The following is a 20,329-nucleotide window of genomic DNA, read 5'->3' on the forward strand; positions in this document are numbered from 1 at the left end:
AGACCCCATCTCAACCAATAGTTAAGCACAGTGGTGCATACCTGTCTTCCCAGTTATAACAAGCAGTATAAATAGGAGGATCATGGGTCCAGGTTTGTCTAGGCAAAAAGCAAGACCCTATCTCAAAAACAATCAGGGTTGGATGTGTGTGTGTGTCACATAATAAAGCACCTGCCTAGCAAATGCAAAGCCCAAAGTTCAAGAATTCCAATACTACCAAGAAAGAATCATCATCACCACCACCATCAATCAGGGTGTGTCTTAGCTATAAGGTGGGTGCAGTACAGCTGGGTCACCTCAGCCACCCCGGGAGGGGAAGAAGTCAGCCTTCGTTGCCTTTCTGCCTTTCCATCCCTGAAACAGACCTCGTCCTTGGAGAGCCGGAATAGAGACAACAAAGGTCCCAGCTTCTCGCTCTATTAACTCAGCCTGCACCATGGGGATCAAAGAAAAAGTTAACGGAACAGGGGATCCCGGGCCAAGGCAGGATTGTGACTCACACATCATCTACTCAAGCTGTGCCCTCTCCCCAGCCCTTGAAAGTCCTTCCTGCTGTCTTCCTTGCAAATGACAGGGTCTGGGTTCAAAAAGCAAAGTGATTAGGTAGAAGATGAAGGAGGCATGGCTTGGACTGCATTTATGTGACAATAATATAAAGTTGAGACTCCTTTGTGAACCACAAGCTGTAAGTATAGCTGCTAAAAATTAAAAGGTTGAAATTACAGGCCATCTTCATTAGAGATCTGATAATCCAAGTAATGAAGATGTCAGTTCCTCTGTTTTAATGGTCTAGTTAAAAAAAAAAAAAACATTCTCAGCCACATTCTGGTGGCTCACATCTGTAATCCTACCTACTCAGGAGGCTGAGATCTGAGGATGATGGTTTGAAGCCAGCTTGGGTGGGAAAGTCTGTGAGATTCTTGTCTCCAACCAAGCCCCAGAAAATTAGAAGTGGTGCCAAAACAAAACAAAACAAACAAAAAGAACCCTTATTCTTATTCTATGAAACCTAGGTAAGAACAGAATGAGGCTGTCCAGAGGACATAGCCCATGTTGAAGAGGGAATTAGAAATCAAGTCCTGCACGGGACTAAGACTAGATTACCTAGGGCCTAAAGCTCCTCAATCTCTAACTTCAAATTCTCAAACACTTTGAGGGAGGAGGACTGAACTCCATGGCCCCATGGCCAGCCTGGGGGCCTACAGAATCTCACAGGAGACTGGTGCAAGTCCCATGGCTTAAATGACCTTCTTTTCAGCAGATCCACACTGCAAAGACAGAGGCCATCAAGAGGAAGAGGGAAGAAGCAAACTCTCACCCCCAAGGGTGGGCAAGGGTGAGACAAAAGCCTTCAGAGGAGAATCCTGCATGGGGTCTGAATGGGGGGCCTAGGGTCCAGGCTTAGAAACTCTTAGAAAACTCTTGAGTTTTCTCAGCTCCAGCCCTCTCCCCAACATCCTGTGTCCCCAAGAGAAAGAGGCAGAAATAGGCCTTCTCCTAATATGCCTATGGGTATTGCTTTCCCTGGTCCCAGCTCCAGATTTTCCCACTGCTCAAAGATGAGACATTTCTGGTTTATGGAGAGAAATCTGCCATTGGATACTGGAAATAGCTGGTTCCAAACAACACAATACCCCAATTGGATCACTGTGCTGTGACTCTTACATATTGCTTATCACAGCTCCTGAATGCTTAGTGCCACCCTTCCTGAGAGCTTCAAGTCCTCATAGACTATGTGAGGACTTGCATGCCTGTCTACCATGCTTGCAGACTCCTGCAGGCACACACACACACACACACACACACACACACACACACACACAGGTACAGCTATTTCCTCATGGATCACAGGCAAGCATTCCAGTAACATCTGTTTATAGAGTTTACACATCGCCTACAATGGCCGTCCAAGGTCAATAATAAAGATTCAAGAGGGAAGAAGAGCTGATGCCCCCACAGAATCTGAAAACACAGTTTCTAGGGTTTGATTTCCTGCACTGGAGCTTCAAGGGCAGGCTGCTGGCCCCCAGGCTGGTGCAGGCCTACTGCTGCCTGGAGAAAGGGAGTCACCACATTGATACCCGAGAGATTTTGCCCTCAATGACATCTACGTGTGCACTGGGGATGGTAGGAAAGGGGGAGGCAATAGATTGAGCTTAATACGGGAGTGGGGAGAAAATTTTTAAAGCCACAGACTTTAGACATCTGTCTCCCAATTGACAGATGAGAAAACCAGGTCTCAGTCATATCTGTAGTTAGTCAGCTGCTCAAGACAGAGCCAGATCCAGAACCCAAACTTATGGATGTCCAGAACCCACATCTCTGGACTCCCAGCTCCAATCTGGCTCCTGCTCAGCACCCAACCTCCATCTCCTACCCTGAGGGGCTTAGAGAAAACAGTGTGTCCTTTATTCTGGTTGGTAAACTCTTCAACTTGCCCTTTGCCTTGATTGGAGAATGCCCTGAATTGTTCTTTACTGGAATTGGTGGTTGTTTGTCTGGCTTTTGTTCTGATTGATCAGTTTTCTGTGACTTTTAAGGCCAATGGCAAGATATGACAGTGTGGGGAGGTGGGGAGGGTGGAGAAAGAAACTTGGGAAGAGTTGGGATAGCAGTAAGGAAGGGCTTCATAGCCTCAGCTAGAGTAGACTGGATGTTGACATAGCTGATGAGGTCCCAGGTCCCTGCCTGGGATCCTTCTCTCCTTTCACCTCTCATTCTGCCCAGATGGCCCTAGAAGTGTGTGTGTGTGTCTGTGTGTGTGTCTGTGTGTCTGTCTTCTGGGGTGGGGGTTGGGTTGTCAAGTATAGGAAACACTGATAGGGAAAGCAGATCGGACACTTTAAAAAGCCTTTACAGCTTGCTCAACTGCCACCTGCACCAAGAACCTTACCCAGATTTCAAAATGAACATCTTCAGCCATCAACTCAGGAGAAGAAGGAACTCCAAGTCTAGCCCATGAAATATGGGTTTAGAAGACAGGGAGGAGATGGGAGGAGAGAATCAGCAGAGAGCCTCTTTAAATGGGAAGTGGGGGCAATTTCTGAACTGGAGGTACAAGATGGGGAGAGGAGACAGCCTCAAGTCCTGTTTAGAGCCCAGAAATATTAAAGGGGAAGAGTACAAATCCAGCAGCCATTCCTGCTCGTATATGTACACTGCCATGCACACATCTTTCTTCTGTGTTCACACAACCTCCCACAAACACGCACACACAGATAGAAATACAACTATATATCCTGTGCACACACACAAGTAAGCACTTTGGAATGTGCATACGCAGAGCCCACACTCAGGGTAGGGTGGAAGAGGTCACATTTCCTGTTCTCGAAGCTTTTCTGAACAAACACCAGTGTAAATATCAGCATAATAACCAAGCAATTTCCCAAACCCCAGGGGAGAATCTGTGGTGTATAGAAAACAGCAGAGTGATTTCCAGCCCTGTCCCAGATTGACGACATAAGCTCGGTGTGGCCTTAAACATACCCCTTTCCTCTTCTGAACTTCGATTTCCTCATTAGAAAAGTGGATCTTTCCCCTCTGCTGAATATAGTTCATTGGTTTTTGTAGCTTAATGATGATGGATGTGTGGGTGGATAGATGGATGGATGGATAGGTAAGTGGGTGGGTAAGTGCATGAATGATAGGTGGTAGGTGGGCAGATGGGTAGCTGAGTGGATGGTGGGTAGGTAGGTGAAGGGGAGGATGGCTGGTCCATGTTGAGTAGTGTGTGCATGGTAAATGATGGGTGAATGGTTAGATGGTGGCAGATAGATGGACGAATGGATAGATGGATGGATGGGTAGTGTATGCTGGTAGAAAGTGGGTGGATGGGTAGATGGGTGGATAATGGGTAGATGGGTGGTGGGTAGATGGGTAAGTCGTGGGTGGTGGATGGTGTATGGATAAGTGGATGGTGATGAATAGTGGGTAGTCTATGTGGGTAAGTAGCTGGATAGATGGGTAAATGAGTGGATGACTGGGAACATGGGTAGATAGTTGGTGGTGAATGGTAGATAAGTGGATGGATGGATGGATGGATGGATGGATGGATGGATGAATGGATGGGTGGATGGGCAGATGGATGGGTGGTGGATGGTGGGTGGATGAATAGATGGTGGGTAATGGGTGGGTGGTAGGTAGATGGATGAATAATGGGTGATAGGTGGATAGTGGGTAACAGGTTGGTAAGCAAGTGCATGGATGGATTGGTAGATGGGTAAGTTAGAAAATGGGTGGATAGTTAAAGGAATGAGTGGATGTTGGATAGGTGGTAAGTAGATGGATAAATGGAAAAATGGGTGAGTGGTGGGTGGTGAATCAGGGGCAAGTGGGTGGATGGATGGGTAAAGGCATGAGTGAGTGGAAAAACAGGTAGATGATTGGTGGTAGGTGGTGGATGGGTGGACAGATGGGTGGATGGATAGAGTCTTCCTGTTCTCCCCAATTCTGTTGCTCTATGGTCTAAGCCAGGACTGTCAGCACCGCAGACAGCGCCATTCCCACACATTAAACTTTCTCCCTTGGTAACCAAGAAAGAAGAGCTTGGTCAAGTCTCCACTGAAGGAGAATCAGCCTGGGGCGAGATGAGCACTTCTGTACTGATCTTGGGGACGGGCCTGGAGGAACAGGTCTGAATTGAATTACTTCTAACTCCTCCTTAAAGCCTAAGATCACATGAAGCCAAAAACCTTGGCCTGGTCCCTTTAGAGCCAGTAGGCAGGGACTGGCAGGCATTCTTGTCATATACTGCTCTCCAGTATCACCTCCATGACTTTCTTATTGCTCTCCCTACCACCAGGCTCCTGGACTCATGCCTGCCTCCTGCTGCTTGTGAATGAAGCCCCACATTGCCCTCACGCTGGCCTGCAAGAAGGTAACAATATCACATTCAAGTGTGGCATAGCTGGGCATCACATCTGTAATCCTAGCTACTCAGGAGGCCCAGTTCTGAGGACTGAGGTTCAAAGCCAGCCCAGGCAGGAAAGCCCATGTGACTCTTATCTCCAATTAACTAAAAAGCAGAAAGTGGAGCTATGGCTCAAATCATAGCATGCTAGCATTGAGCAAAAAAATCTTAGAGGGGGCTGGGAAGGTGGCTCAGTGGTAGAGTGCTTGCCTCGCATGTATGAGGCCCTGGGTTCAATTCCTCAGCACCACATAAACAGAAAAAGCCGGAAATGGCACTGTGACTCAAGTGGTAGAGCACTAGCCTTGAGCTGAAGAGCTCAGGGACAGCACGGAGGCCTAGAGTTCAAGTCTCACAACCAACAAAAAACAACAACCAAAAACTCAGGGATAGTACCCAGGCCCTGAGTCTAAGTATTACTACCAGCACTGAGCACATGACACCAGTTCTGCAGGTGTGGGTCCACTGTGTAGCCTGGGGTGAAGTTTCTCTTCTCAGTCTGGAGCTTAGTATCTATTTCTCTAAACCCAAGAGAGTTCCTTCAAACCATCTCTCCACCAAGATGTTGAGACTCCTTCACCTCTTTGTTCCTCTTTCCTTCTTCCTGGGTCAGGCTCACTAACCTCCCTGATTGGCCTCTGCCTCTCCCCATGATTCACCAACATCCCTCTCAGCCTTGCGTCTGATGTTCGGACATCTTCTTCACCTCCAGGTCCTCACTTTTCCTCCTGGATGACTTCTCTGCTTACTTTCCAGCATTTTCTTGCTTACTCCCTGCCTCTCTGTCTCTCTCTCCTGTCTCTCCTACCCACTCATCCTCCATCCCTCCAAGAAGTCATATTGAGAATTTGGGAAGAAAGCTCCTGACCCATGATGGATACCTACCACCAGTTGGGGGGAGCTCAGAAATTTGTCCAGAATGAGGGATACCAGGGGTACACCAAGGCAGATGCCAACTCTGTCTCTTTTTCTTCCTGCTTTCTATTCTAGTGAACAATATAGAGTCTCTAGATCACTGCAAAAAAATAAGACCCTCAAAGGAGAACTTAGCTATGTCTATGCCCAATGCATGCCAATCATTATCATTGGTAGGGGGCTTAATACAACTCCCCCAGAGGAGGCCTCCTGGGGGTTCCAAACAGGGTGTCCTCATTTGGCTGGGCTAGAACTCCAGCCTGAGCCCAGCACCCTGGGTTTCTTTTGTGGTGCCTCACAGCCCTCATACCACACCCAGACACAGAGGCAAAAGAGGAGGAAGCCGAATAAGGCGGCACCTCATTCCCTTCCTCCTTTTCTCCCTCCCTCCCTGCCCACGCCTGCCACCTGCCTGAGGAGCTGCCTGGAGCACACACTGGTGCCTGAAATATTCAGAGAAGAGCTGCCTGTGCATGCTAACATCTTAAACCCCCAGGCCTCCCCTGTAAGGCTAAGCTGGAGCGGAGCAGGAGGAAATGCAAAGAAGCTTGGAAACCCTTGGAAGACCTAGTCTGAGGGAGGAGGCAGGACAGAGATTCAGGTCACATTGAGGAGCTCAGATGTCAATACCCTCTTTGAATCTGGCTTTGGAGAAAAGGTGACACTTGCTTAAGCATTTGCTGAGGCTACCAGTGTCCCCCAGTCTTTCTCAAATTAGCATGCCCCAGAATTGCCTAGAGGGCTTGTTAAATCTGCTAGGTTCTTCCCTTCCCCCCCCCCATACCCCATCCTCAGGTTTCTAACCCAGTCAGTCTGGGTGCTGGTACTCCTCACCACTCCATGAGACCCTCTGACACACACTGTCCCTGGAAGGTCCCTGCTTTACCATTGAGGGGCTAAGGACAGAGGGGAGAGTAACCCATCCTCTGATGGCAAATCAATGCTACGTCCCCTAACTGAAAGGGCAAATTGAGAAGGTACCAAAGGGGATGAGTGTTGGGGATAAGGAAGGGAGAATGAGATGGGGCTGTGGGTGACAGGGGACAAGGGCACATGGGAGGGGCCACATGCAGCTTAGGAGTCAAACTAAAGGGAGGACCTGTCAGAGACCTTGCCTCTTTCTCTCCTCTTCCCCTCCCGCTCCTCCCACCATCCCTCTTCTTCCTCCTGCCCACCCTTTGCAGACTCTGGCTTCAGTTGTTACTCCAACAGGGCCGCGTCTCCAGCCTCCGAGCCACACTGGAGACACGTGCACTGTAGAATACACCTGCGCCTGTCCTGGCGCCTCACGTGCGTGGCCTCGCCTCCCTGGTGAACTTGACCTTATTATTGGTACCCCCCCCCCCGCTTCCCAAGCCCACAGCTTCCCACCATGTCCAAGCCAGCCCAAGCCAGCACCAGCTTCAACTCTAGCTCCTAGGCCTCCTGGGATCTATCAAGGATGAGATTATGTGAAGGAAGGGTGAGAAGGGGAAGGAACAAGGCGGGGGGGGCGGGGGGGGAGGGGAGGGGGGACAGGCAGGGTTGCCAGTTCTATGAGAGCCTCAGTCCTAGCCCAGGTACAGCTGGACAGTCACATGGAGGCAGGTAAAAGCACACCATGACTCATGACTGGAGAGAAACCTTGGGCAGCAAAGAGGGTGAGCACCCTGTCCCCAAGAGTACATAAGCCAGGAATGTTCTGAAGAGAATCTATCCCCTGAGAAAGGTGAATTGGCTGGCCTCTAGCTCTGGGTTCGAGAACTCTAAATGTCTGTGAAGCTTCTTCCACTTTAACCACTCACATGGCCTCAGTGCTGGGTCAAGAGATGGACATAGAAAGTCAGAGATCTGGGGGATAGGCATGGTGACTCAAGCAGCTGAGTGACCAGCTGGACCAGAATATGAAAAGAGTCATACATCTCTGATGGCCAAAGAAATGACTAGATACATGGATGGATAGATGGATGGTTGGATGGCTAGATGGCTAGATGGATGGCTAAATGGTTGGATGGTTGGATGGATGGATGGATGAATGGATGGGATGGATGGATGGATGGATGGATGGATGGGATGGATGGATGGGATGGATGGATGGATGGATGGATGGATGGATGGATGGATGGATGGATGGATGGATGGATGGATGGATGGATGGATGGATGGATGATGGATCTAGGCAGATCCAGTCCTCTCCACCCAAGGACCCTCCCAGTCCCATGTGTTCTTGTCACAGCACTGTATATGACATTATAACTCCACTCTTTCACACCTGACTGGGTACATGTCATTGTAAGTAGAAGGGTGGACCCCACAACCCCAGGCAGAAGGGATAGCTGAGATTTCTCAAAGCCTACCAAGTCTGCTATGGTGGTAATCTTAGAGAAAAAAAAATCTAAGGAATGAATATGCTTTGTGCTGGAGCTGTCGGCAGTCTCTCCAAGGTGTCTCCACTAGCCAAGAGAGACTGCCAATAGTTTCTCAAGACCATCTTCCCAGTGCAGAAGGGGCTAGAGGCAGCAGGTAAGGAAGGAACTAGTAGCTTCATTTCCTCCAGGAGGCTTTCTCACCAAGGTGGTCACCTCCCCATTCTTCCTGGGCATGTGGAGAAGGCCCACAGGACCAGAGATCACAGATATCATGGTGTCACATCCCCAGCTTGGTGGGGGTAGACCAAGATGGAAAGAGGCTGGGAAGCACTGTGTAGTTCTCATCTGGAGGCAGGAAGCCCATGCCCCCGCTCAGAGACTCAGGTTCACACTAGGTCACCTGCCTTCTGAGTACTGTTTGTCTTTGTATCCCATGAATGCCTTGGCTGAGTTCCTCTTGGATATGGCTGGGTATCTTCCTCCAGGCCAGGATCTGGGTCGGTCTCTTTCTCATCCTGAAGCAGGTTTGATGTAGCACTGGCCTGCCAAGGGCAGGGAGGAAGGGCTGGCCCAAGGAGCGTGGAGATGGTGAAGAAGGTGGGGCCTAATGCTAATCTACCTGGCTGGGACTATGCAGAGCAGGTACAGGAATGAATGGCTGTCCATGATATCTGTCTGAGGCTGTCTTCTGGCTCTCTGTGCTCTCTCTCTCTCTCTCTCTCTCTCTCTCTCTCTCTCTCTCTTGGCCTCCCTGGGTGTCAGTGATCTTGTGGAGCCTCTTCTAGTGTTTTTCTCTGGTGTGTCTCTCTCCCACGGTCACACTGTTTTGTCCCATGACTACATTTGGCTCCATCCTCAGGGCTTGGCCCAAGCTTCCCCCAAATCCCAGGAGAGGGAGAAAAAACCCCTCAAAGTATGAGAAAGAGACAGGAGGTAGAAACTAATTCAGAAATAGGGAGAAGATATCTGTCAAGAGGAGACCCTGGGGATAGGACTGGAGAGGCTGGGCGGGCCAGGGAAGCACCCAAGGGGAAGCCCTGGAAGGCAAAGCCATCCCCCTCCTCTCCCTCCTCCCTCTCTGTTAGAATGTGTGAGCACTTTTATTATCCCTAAAAATAGCTCCTTTTCGCTTGAGGGTTGGGTTGAGGCATCTTCTGGGCAGGGTTCATCTCAGGCATGCTGCCGCCTCTGGGCTCCCATTCACTGTGTCCCTTCCAGCAAGAGCCAGTGCTTTTTGCTAAAGACAGGTGTGACTGTGTCCCTGCTTTCCCTAAGACTGCCCTGGTTCCTCACTCCCCAACATGTCTGCACTCCCAGTCTGCTAGGAGCTGTTTGTAGAGCCCTGGTACACACTTCTATAGGGGTGCAGGGACCATCCCAGACTCTGCACTTAAGCCTTTGTCCGACTCTCCACCTTATTCCCTCCTCCATCTTCATTGCTCTTCCACTGGGTCTCTGCTCCCCCATTCCTGTGGCCTGGCATTCCCTCTTTTTCTCTGTTCTACTAAGCTTAGCCTACTCTGAGCATTCTGGAAACCTCCAACTCTGCTCCCTGACTCTCATTCCCACCTCCTCCCTTTCCATTTCCCTCTACATTGATTCAGAGGCCAGGCCTCAGGGATTCAGGGCAGATGTGGGCAATGAAATCCAAAGGCTTCCTCCAGTAAAGGTGAGAGTTAATGAAGAGATGTTATAGGCTCTGAGGCCCCCATGTCCCGAACCTGGACTCCACCTCATGATCCCTTCCGTGGTCCTGTCTCAGTCTTTTTTATTAAGTGCTGGTACTGGGGCTTGAGCTCAAGGCTTCAAGCTCTTTCTTGCCTTTTTTGGCTCAAGGTTGGTGCTCTGCCACTTAAGCCATACCTTCACTTCCAGAGTTTTTGCCAGGTAGGTAATTGGAAATCAAAGTCTCATGGACTTTTCTGCCTGAATTGACTTCAAGCGATGATCCTCAGATCTCAGCCTCCTGTGTAGGTAGGCATCAGCCACCAGTACCTAGCCCTTTGTTTTCTCTTCTGAATTTGAATGTCTATTTCAGTCTCTTGGAGGAAAGCCCCTCCATTCTTACCTCTTCCCTACCTCCATTTTTTTTAGGTGAGAGAAACATACCCCAGAAAAGTGTGGTTAACAGGCTCATGAGCCCATGGAAAGCTGGCTATGAACCTCAGTCACTGTGCATCAGTGGTACTCCAGGGGTAGAAGCAGTGTCCCTCACACACTCACCCAGCCTGGCCCCGGCAGGCATCCAAAGGCTGGCATCCAAAGTTATTCATCTTTGGAAGGCCCAGAATCCAGAGCACAAACATCCGGATTCTCTGGAAGTCCTGTTACTCACCCTCCTACATCCATCCCTAGGGCATGAGGGATGCACACAGGCATGTGCTCACACATATGAACGCTCAGAGTCAGAGGAGCATGAGCCTGGTGGGCTAGCTGTGCCTGTGGGCCTCCAAGGCCCAGAGCCCTGAAAGATGATTCCCTCCCACGAGACCCTCAGCCCCTAGGTGAGATTCACAATAACTTTTACTTTTTTTTTTTTTTTTGGCCATCCTGGGGCTTGAACTCTGGGCCTAGGCACTGTCCCTTAGCTATTCAGCTCAAGGCGAGCACTCTACCACTTGAGCCACAAAGCCACTTCCGGTTTTCTGAGTGGTTTATTGGAGATAAGAGTCTCACTTACTTTCCTGCCTGGGTTGGCTTTGAACCATGATCCTTAGATCTCAGCCTCCTGAGTAGCTAGGATTGCAGGCGTGAGCCACTGGTGTCCTGCAACTTTTACTTTGGAAATGCAAAACAAAACCGCTTTCCTGTGGCTTTTCTCATTGCAAAATCTGGGTGCATTCAGCAAAATGGACATTTTCTGTCATTCTGCAGGGAGCTCCCGCTTTGCTGGTGACCTCAGCACATGTCACTCATTATGGCATGTCCTTATAGCCCAGCATGTGACCATGACAAAAACATGTCCCTTGGGTCACTAGGGAAACATCTGTGAGTAAGTATATAGACTGTGCTTCTGTAGAAGATCGTGACTGCCCTGTGGCCATGTCTGTACGTGATCATCTGCACAGGTTGGTGGCCTTCACTCTCTGTGATCATGTATGAGTGATTTGGCTCATGGCATGTGCCTGATATGTTCTATGTGTGTGGCTGTCTGGGGGACTGTGGGTGCTAGTCTTGACTCTAAATGCACAAATCAGTTTTGATTGAGCCTATTGGTATTTATCTAGAGGGGGGTTGAATCCTCCTCCTCAAACACCTGTCACCTCCTCCATCATCTTTCTCAGATCTAGGCTCATCTCCCTGCCTAGTATACTCCACATGCATTCAACTAGACTTTTATTCTGGACTCAGTTTCCTTATCTGCAAAATGGCCGCCTATCCCAGAAAAACTGATTAGGTTAAATTGGATTCTCTCAAGGCTTCCTAAGCTGGTTGCCAGCAGGGGGTTGAGCTCCCTTTCTAACACTCTCTGGAAGATGCAGCCCTGAGGGGCAAGTCAAAGTAAGAGGAGTAGGCTCAATTTCAGCATCACCCCATGTGATATCTGGTTAAGGGCAGTGGCCTTATAAACCACCAAGAAATGGCAACTCCTTTTCCTTCAATCTTACCCCAAATAGACCTCTGGAAGGTATTTGTGACATGGAGGAGGAGGGTAGCCATATTCCAAATGAGGATCCAAGGACACCCACCCTCTCTTGACTTTAGGGTTCTAGACCCTTGACACACCCTCAAACTCTCCTCCCTCCATGAGGCCCAGAAAAAGGCCTACAGAAGACAAAAGGGGAATGGACCAGAACCAGGTTGTAGGGACCAGATGGCCTGTCCTGGGGCCCTGAGACTCTCAACCCAGCTCACTGCTGGAGTGGGAAACAGAGGCCTAGAATAGGGCAGGGACCTGCATAAGGGAACTAAGAAAGTCCAGGCTCATGTTTCAAAGCCTCTGTGGCTCTGGACTCTGTGGGATCCCAAAAGGAACCTGAGGGAATAGGCAGAGGATCTGAGACAAGCTCAGGGAGACTTCTGTCCTGCGCTGTTGGTATGGACTTCCTAACCATCCTTACTCCCCCACATCCCAGATCCCTTACTGGTTTGATTAACCAAATCATAGAGCTTTTTTCTTGAGCAAATTACGTCGGCCTAATTGAATCAGGCCACAGGAGCCTGAGCTAGAAGCTGGCAGAAGGTGAGGATGGCAGGGCCTGGGAGGACAAGTCGGGGGTGTTACAGACAATATTGAGAAAAAGACAAAAGAGGGAGGGAGGGCAGGGTGAGCTAGGAGGGCTGGAGGTATGAGGGGAGGACATCTCCAGGCAGCGCACTCTCCAGTGTTCCCAAGACTGCTCCTGTCCTTTAGATGCCTACAGTGCCAGAGCTTAAAGGAGCAGCTCCCTGGGAAGACCACAGAGGCTATATACCAAGTACCAGAGTCCGCATTCATCACAAGCATTACACCCTGTAATCCTGCTAGCATCCCTATTTGGAACTTGAGGGAACTGAGGCTCAATGGAGGAAGAACAATGTGCCTAGATATGACTGACTGATACCAATCAGATCTGCTCCTGATCAGCACTGGCAGCATCCCACTGAAGTGTGTCCATCCTGCCCTGGGAAGCCCTCCTGGGTATCCAGAAAAGGCCAGTTTATAGCTGGGCCCAGACACCATTTCTACCCCTACTAGGCATTTCTCTTACCTACCCTACCATGGCCCTCCTGCCTCTGACAGTCAGTAACTGAGGCAGGGACTGACCCCACATGTACTACATGTAATTCACTCCCCACAGACTAACCTTGGTCCCTCCCACCACTACAGAATAATCTGCTTGATACTATCCTCAGCACCTCAAGATGACACAATCGCTGTCTCCTTCACACAGCAAATTTCCCACTTACTCAGTGACACTCAATCATTCCACAGTGCCCACAGTGTCCCACTTCGAGTGTCACAGGGCCACACACCGCACTGGCTCCTCATTGTCACCCTCACTCAGCAGGGTTGCGCCCGTGCTATCACACATCACATCCCCTAGGCCACGGTGCCACACTCTCACACCATCACATGCCCGTGGCATGCTGGCTCTGTGTCACACTGTCACATTTCAGGATTATCTCAGACCTCCATGCCTCAAGACAAAAAAGAAAGGTGAAATGACATCTTAGATTTGCTTTTAAAGTATTTCAAGGATTATTGGCTCACACCTATAATCCTAGATACTTGAGAGGCTGAGATTTGAGGATCATGGTTTGAGTTCAGGCAGGGAAGGCTATGAGACTCTTATCCCCAATTAACAAGCAAAACACTAAAGGTAAAGCTGTGACCTAAATGGATGAGCACTAGCCTTGAGGGAAAAAGCTTAGGGACAGCATCCAAGTCCTGAGTTTAAGCTCCAGAACCTAAATAAATAAATATTTCAGCAAAGCAAATATTTATACATCATGTATCCATCAAAGGATTGATGTCGAGAATATATAAAGAATTCTTACAACTCACCAACAAACAGCAAACAATTCAATTTAAAACATGAACAAAGGACTTGAATAGAAGACATCTATCCAAGGAAGAGGTGCAAATAGCCAACAAGCATGTGAAAAGATGTTCACTTACCTAATCTTTTGGAAATGTGAATCAAAACAACAGCAAGATAACAAGGTAAGGTATCACACACATCACATTAGCTACCTTCAAAGAAACCTGAAAATAACAAGTGTGGCCAAACACATGGAGAAACCCTTGTATGTGTGATAGGAACACATGACCTGGTTGATGCCACATACGACCATTTCACAAGACAATTTAAAATAATCTTGGTGTGGTGGTGTACAACTTTAACCAGTTCCAGCACAAAGGAGGAACCTGAATCAAAGGACAGTCTGGACTACAAGGCAAGACCCTGTCTCAGGGGCTGGGAAGGTGGCTCAGTGGTAGAGCGCTTGCCTTGCATGCATGAGGCCCTGGGTTCTATTCCCCAGCACCACATAAGCAAAAAGGAAAAAAGCCGGAAGTAGTGCTGTGGCTCAAGTGGTAGAGCGCTAGCCTTGAGCTGAAGAGCTGAGGGACAGCGCCCAGGCCCAGAGTTCTGGCCCATGACCGGACCCCCCCAAAAAAAAAACAAAACAAAACCACCCTGTCTCAAAACAAACACAGCGACCCTTCAAGTCCACTTATAGGTATATAACCTATATAATTACAAGCATGTAATTAAAAGTAGGGTCTTAAGACTTTTGTACAGGAGCATTACTCACAACAGCTAACCACAGGAGCAATCCAAGTGCCCATAGATGGGCAAATGGGTGAGCAAAAGTGGAATATATATGGCCATTAAATAGAAAGTCCTGTCATATGCCACAACACAGATGAACCTTGAAGACATTATGTTCAGTGAACATAAAAGCCACTCACAAAAGACAAATACTTCATGATTCCGATAATATGAGGTGCCTAGAGTGGCCAGGCTCCTAGGGACAGAAAGTGGAGGGAGGTTGCCAGTGGGTAGAAGAGGCTGCTGAACAATGGAGGTTCTGTTTAGGAGATGAAGAAAGCTCTGGAGCTTCAGTGCAAAGCAATGTGGATGCACGTAGCACCGCGGAACTGAACACTTAGATCAGTTGTTAAGGATAGCAAACTTTATGTCACATATAGTTGACCATAATTCAAATTTTTTTAACCAAAGAAGAGAAATGAAAAAAATGAAGAAGGAATAGATGGATTAAATGTGGCCAAATATTGCCAACTGTTGAAAACAGTGATGGGTAGATGGCAGAGATTTGTATCCTCTGGCATTGTTTTAAGTATACAAGAATAATACATTTTCATCTCCCTGACCTTGCCCTCTTTCCTGAAGCCCCCCACTTCACATGGCTCCGAGCCCAGTATTTCTAAGGGGCCTTCCGTTTGCAAACATGTCTTCACCTGGGTTGTCTGCTAGCAGTTTGGTTTCCACCCCTCCCTGTCACTGAAATGGTCTGGCACCCCCACAGGACCTACAAAGCCTCCATCTCCCACCTTAGCAAACCCCAGCAGTATCTGCATCTTGTCTTCCCTTCAGCCTGGCTTTCCACTCTGGGTTTCCACTTCAACCCCTCCATCTTCATGGTGGCACCCTCTCATTCCTCAGTACTCTTCTAAACTGTGTAGGGTGGGGGACTTCGTCCTCAGTCTCGCCTCCTCTGTTGCCCTCCTCTCTCCCTAAAGAGGCCAAGTCCACAGCTGAACAAACCCAGCCATGCTTGTTGATTCCCAAATATATACCCCACCTGGTCCTCACGCCCAAAGGACAGCTTCACCTGTGTGTTTCACTTGACAGGTCCCAAATAAGCCCCTCAATTTCTGTCTCCATGTCCTCCTTCACCTACTAACCTTGACTTTCCATCAACCTACACCCATCTCAGAAACATCTCTGCCATCCATCACCTAGTTTTTCAAACCAAACACCTGGAAGTGGTCCTCCATTTTTTTTTCTTGCTCACCTCAGCCATTAGCATGTTCTCCTTTTTCTTTCCCAAACACATCCAAAGCTTGTTCATTTCTTGGGAGGCTTCAATGGATCTGCCTATCTCCCTTCCTCCCCCTGTCCCCCTAACACAGGACAGCCAGAATCATCTTATGGACCATCCATCAGATTGTTACTTCTCTACCTAACCCTCTCCATGTCTTCCTACAACTGTGTCCCATACAGCATTGTGTGCTCACATGTCACATCATCACAACCATTATATAACATCATACTTGCGATGTCTGCTCAGGGTCGTGTGCAGCACACATTTGTTTTCACATACTCGAGGTCACCCGGTATCTATGCAATTGTTTGCACACTCGTCCCTACTTATGTCATATCCTTTGGACACACACAGTCAAACAATTCATTGTTTGGATGCATAAGCCACAAACTCATGCTCTCGCTGTCACATAGTTGGTATCACAGACTACCACACACGTCACGTATTCCATGACTCACCTACTCTCCACACCAGCCTGTGGTCACAGCTACATACTGATAACACGCCTCGAAAGCTCAAGGTCACTCCTGGTGTTCTACCCACTGTCACACAATCATTGTCTCCGTGTCACCCTTGGCATCACCCAATGTCCCACAACACATCCCTTTGGGGCACAGTCACAGAACTGCTGTCCCATGTCAAGGCTGTTTCCTGTTGTGCTCAAAGTCTTCAGGCACCGCTTGTTCCTTCAAGGATTTCCTGTTGTCAGGGCCCAGTCTGAGACACAGCTTAATGCCCAGGAGCTGGCCAGCAGGAACCACGAGCCCCTCGGCCTTTCCTACAATTCTGGCTGGGCTCAGGGATTTTTCTATCCTCCCTAATTGCCCAAGCTTGTGCTACCTCCACAGGGTAGGCCGAGGAGGTGACTTCTGGGCTTTGTCCCACAATTAGGGCACCCAGGCCTGTGTTTCCCAGGGGGCTCAAGACCTTCAAGGAGTTGTCTGACTAGCTTTGGGCAACACCAGCAAAGCTGAAGCTCAAAGCCGCTGGAAGCCTGGGGAATGAGAATGGGACAGAGCATGACAAAGGGTTAGAGGGTTAGAGATGTCCCAGCGGAAGCCTCTGAGGTCTGTGAAATATGAAGGAAGAGGAAGAAAAGGCATGGGGGGGGGCAGGGGGGAGGATGCACAGGGAGACAAAGAGAAGCAAAGTCTTAGAGGCCAGAACCTGGAGGAATCAGGACTGCCATGAAGATAGGAAGAGGAGAGTGCAGGAGGTCATCTTGGGGAAATTGAAGAAAACAGATTTCTTTCAGATTCAGGCTCCAAGCAGGACACGCCCCCTCCTTCCTGGCCTTGCTTGTGGTCCTACAGATTGTCCCCCAGTGACTGCCAAGGCCCCTCACCTCCTGCCCAGGTCAGTCTGCAGGAAGGACACAAGGAGGCCAGAGCACACGCTCCCCACACGGCCTGAGATAAATATTTCCCGGGAAACGGAACTTGTTCTCTCTATGTTTACAGCCAAGGGCCAGGCAGGACGGGAGGGGGGAATGAGGACAGTGCGGGGGGGGGGGGGGGGGGGGAGGGCTAGGAGCCAGCCTCAAGCCTGCTGTGCAACTCTGAGCCAATCCGTGCCTCTCTCTGAGTAGCCCTCTAGGCTCTAGAAGAGACTGGATCATAGGCCCGGGTCTGCTTACAGCCTGGCCCAGTCTCAACTTGTGACTTCTCTGAGTTTAAATCCTAGGACTCCATGCCTCTCACTTCAGACCAGGCTTCTCTGATAACAGAATCTGTGAGGCCATGACTGTTTTGTTCTCAGTCAGTTCAAAGTAAGGACAGATGGGTAGGCAGACAGACAGATAGGTTGGAGTGGCAGCTAAGACAATCTCTCTGGCCCCGTGTCCCTGTCTGCCCCAGGCCTGTGTAGGCTGACAGGTGGGCACAGACAGATGGCAGGGCTTCAGGGTCCCCATGGATGCCAGATGCTGTAGCCAACTTGTTGGCAGCAGCTCCCTCGGGGGCCATGGGGCATCACTGAGGCCACTTGCTGCTGATGTGCGGAATCCAGGAAGAAGCAGGCACAGCTGGCAGTGGGGAGATTTTGCCCAAGAATGACAAACTGAAAAATGTCCCCTGCAGAGGCCCTTTCCAGCCCTACCACAGAGCTCTCTGCCTGGGAACCTATGCCCAGGCTCATGAAGCCATCTCCCACTGCCGACTTGCCCTTTCACAACAACCATACCTTCCACAACCCCTCGACCCCAGGCCTCTCCCTTCCCCTTCCCCATGGCGTGGACCACTTGGTCACCAATGAGTCTCAGTCTGACTCTCAGACCAGGCCTTCTTCAGCTGCCTATGACAGTTTTTGGAGCCAAACTTTTCCCACAGAGCCAGCCTCCTGAAACTCCCACTGGAATCTTTGTTCCAGACTCTTCTATCTGCTTGTTCCCATCCTGTGTTGGCTCTTGATATCTCAGCTGATCTGACAGGAGCCAATCACGTGGACCCACCTGACTACCCAGCCAATCTCTGGCCTCACCTGTTGACAGTCCTGACTCCCTTCACCCTTCCCAGTCTCAAGTCAAGAAGTCTCCATGACTGCCTTCATGTGACAATGAAGTCCCTCCTTGGAACTCCAGCCCTGCTCAAAGCCAGTCACATTCATTCTTTACTATGCACTTACTGTATATCAGGCCTGTGTCAGGCCCCACATGGACCCAAGAGATGAAGGTGTTTGCAACCACTTGAGAAATGAGCCAACCTGAGGTGAAAGGAGACATCTGAGAGGACGTGGAGCTGACATTTAAAGAACAAGTTGAGAATAAAGGGAAAGTTGCTGCAGACTGACGAGTCCGTGTGGGCCAGAGAGGCCAGAAGAGCTCAGGAATGAGCATGGCAACATGACTGAAGCTATTCAGAAGCAAAGAATGGCTCTGAGGAGATCTAGCTTTGCCATGCTAAGGGGGTGTGGTCTTTATCCTAAGGGCAGCAATGGAGAAGCCAGTGCTGGGCCTGTATTTGGGATCTTGGTATGCATACACATGTCTGCCCGGATGGAGATGCCAGAACTCTATCCAGTCTCTGAGAGCCAGCACAGAGGAGGTATCCATTCAATGTGGATTGTCTCAGCCAACTTGTCAATTTGAATTGTTGACTTCCAGAGAGAGGAGAGAGAGAAAGAGAGAGAGAGAGAGGAAGCAGAGGCCCAGGATCCTGAGTGAGGATCCTGAGCTTAGCCAGAAGAGCCCCTCCTCCATCTGGCCAGGGGTCAGGGAGCCTTTCCAGGAGAGTGTACTGAATCCATGTCTGCTGAGTGAGGAGGGTGCTGGCAGTGCTGCTTCCCTGGCTGCCACTTAACCAGTGCCAGGAGAATGTGCCATGCCTGCTGAACCTCCACCAGCTTCAGCCCAGCTCTGTCACACACCCTTTCTCCTGAGGGTACAGCATATTCCTGACTCCAGGTATTGCATGCTGTAAAGGAACACGGTAGGGGACAGCTCTCTCCGAGGGCCTGCTATGATCATACTCTGCCTTCTCGCTCCAGCTCTGTATGCTAACACCCAATACTAGTGATCCTGCCCAGTCACTATGGAGATTTTCATCCCCGCTTGCAGGTGAGGAGCCTAAGGCTGAGGCTGGTTAATCCAATGGCCCAGTCACCTGTGGGGAAGTGTGAAGCTAGGATTTGAAGCCGTGCCTCCCTGACCACATGGTCTCCATACTCTAGGATTCAGACTCTCCTCAGAATCTATATGACAGCAGGGTTGTCAGAAAGCTCCCCAGTTCCTCTCCTCTTTCCCTCCAGCTGCTCTTATTGTGAGCAATACCCGAAGGTCTCACTCCCTCTAATCCTATCCTCTCTGTTCTGAAGAAGGCCCCAAAGTAGCCCTTTTCTTTCTCAGAAGGACTGAGCATGGGCCTGGGCACTCGGGGTGGGGTGGCTGACAGACCAGATACAGAGCAGGCCCTGCCAGGAGGCCAAGCACTGACCATTTTTGGAACTGGTTGGCAGGAGCACAGGGGAGGAAGGGAGGCAGGACAAGGCTGCAGTGCTTAGGGCATGAGATCCTCAGAGGGAGAAGGCAGCGGGACCCAGACAAAGGAAAGTCAGATTGAGATTCCGGGGATGGGAACAGATCCCAGGAAGCCTGGTGAAGAGGTTGAGGTTGGTGGAGTGGGAAAGGGCCAGCACTTGAACTTGCAGAGAGCAGGGCTAATGGACTAGACAGTGGGTCTCTGCACAGAAGTTGGGCTCTTTCCCCTTAGGAACTCAGTCCCCACTACCCAGAAGGGTCTCAACTTCTCCAAATACCCTTCCTTCCTGGCTTCCTGGGTGGGTGACAAATGCAGTCTTTCCTGGCGGGTGGCCGAGACTGCTGAGACACCACCGGCTCCCAGGAACACCATCTGTGCCTGCTCTGGGGGGAGCGCCCACCCCCTGGGGAATGCCATGGCAATACATAAATTAATAATGACTTGCCAGGCCCTCCCCTCCCTCTCGTTTGGCCAGTACCCAGCCACAGAGCTGGGTCCCCCTAGGAATGACATTCTCAGCCCTGGCCCCATGCTGTAGGAGGGAGCCCATGCTGAGCCCCCATAAGGCCCAGGGTGACATCTCCTTCTGGTCTTACCTAAGGGCTGGGGCAGGGGTTGTGGAGGGAAGTAGCTGGACTCCTCTGCCAACTCCACCCCGATCCCCTTCCAGGACCTTCTCTGGGCCTTAG

General features: G+C 50.0%; 1 protein-coding gene across 3 annotated transcripts in view; it reads right to left on the bottom strand.

Moving 5' to 3' along the window:
- Pde2a (phosphodiesterase 2A, cGMP-stimulated) overlaps window positions 1-20,329 on the bottom strand; it is a 90,574-nt gene that overhangs the window by 29,708 nt on the left and 40,537 nt on the right. The window lies entirely within an intron of this gene.

The sequence above is a fragment of the Dipodomys ordii genome, unplaced genomic scaffold, assembly GCF_000151885.1.
Source record: "Dipodomys ordii isolate 6190 unplaced genomic scaffold, Dord_2.0 Scaffold22, whole genome shotgun sequence".
Lineage (NCBI taxonomy): Eukaryota > Metazoa > Chordata > Mammalia > Rodentia > Heteromyidae > Dipodomys > Dipodomys ordii.